Genomic DNA, 1,420 nt, shown 5'->3' with positions numbered 1-1,420 from the left:
GCGTGGCCTGATCACCCACGGCGAGCCTGTACCAGCACTTTGGTTCTTGTTTTTGACTTGACTTGAATTGCTTGATACTTGGTTTTGGTTTTGGTTTTGACCTGGCTTGGATTTCTGGATACTCCGATTTTTGGTTTTGATTCTGGTCTGATGTAAACTGAAAAAGTGTGTGTATGCCCTTTTTACCCATTCTTTGTTCTGTGGTGTGCATGTGGTGTGAGCGTGGTGTTTTGTCTTGAGGAAACATGGGTCAGACACAAAGTAAGCTGACTCCACAAAGAGCTATGTTGAAAAATTCCCAGGAAGGATTTAGTGGAGACTATGGGGTTATTATGACACCAGGGAAACTTAGAACTTTGTGTGAAATAGATTGGCCAGCATTAGAAGTGGGTTGGCCGTCAGAAGGAAGCCTGGACAGGTCCATTGTTTCTAAGGTGTGGCACAAGGTAACTGGTAAAGGATACCTAGACCAGTTCCCATACATAGACACTTGGTTACAGCTGGTGCTAGACCCCCCACAGTGGCTAAGAGGGCAGGCAGCAACAGTGCTAGTAGCAAAGGGACAGATAGCTAAGGAAGGATCCCGCTCCACCCGCCCAGGGAAATCAACTCCAGAAGTTCTGTTCGACCCAACATCAGAAGATCCATTGCAGGAGATGGCACCAGTGATCCCAGTGGTGCCCTCCCCTTACCAGGGAAAGAGGCTCCCCACTGTAGAGTCCACAGTGCTTGCGCCTCCGCAAGACAAGCATATCCCTAGGCCACCCAGAGTAGACGAGAGAGGAGGTGAAGACTCGGGAGAAACCCTCCCTTAGCAGCTCGCTTACGACCCAAAACTGGGATACAAATGCCCCTGAAAGAGCAGCGGTATACTGGGATAGATGAAGACGGTCACGTGGTGGAGAGGCGTGTTTTTGTGTACCAGCCCTTCACCTGTGCCGACCTTCTCAACTGGAAAAACATTAACCCATCCTATACCGAAAAGCCACAAGCTCTAACTGATTTGCTCCAAACTATTATCCAGACCCACAACCCCACCTGGGCTGATTGCCACCAGTTGCTCATGTTTCTCTTTAACACAGATGAGAGGTGGAGAGCTCCAAGCAGCAACTAAGTAGCTAGAAGAACATGCACCAGCTGATTACCAAAACCCCCAAGAGTATGTAAGGACCCAGTTACCAGGAACCAACCCCCAGTGGGACCCAAATGAAAGAGAGGATAAGCAAAGGCTAAACTGATACAGGGAAGCTCTCTTGGAAGGATTAAAGAAGGGAGCCCAGAAGGCTACAAACATTAACAAGGACTCTGAGGTCATTCAGGGAAAAGAAGAAAGTCCAGCACAATTCTACGAGAGACTCTGTGAGGCCTATCGTATGTATACTCCCTTTGATCCTGATAGCCCTGAAAATCAGTGCATGAT

This window comes from Nomascus leucogenys, chromosome 18, assembly GCF_006542625.1.
Source record: "Nomascus leucogenys isolate Asia chromosome 18, Asia_NLE_v1, whole genome shotgun sequence".
Lineage (NCBI taxonomy): Eukaryota > Metazoa > Chordata > Mammalia > Primates > Hylobatidae > Nomascus > Nomascus leucogenys.
The sequence above is the reverse complement of the archived record's forward strand: the minus strand, read 5'-3'. Positions refer to the sequence as shown.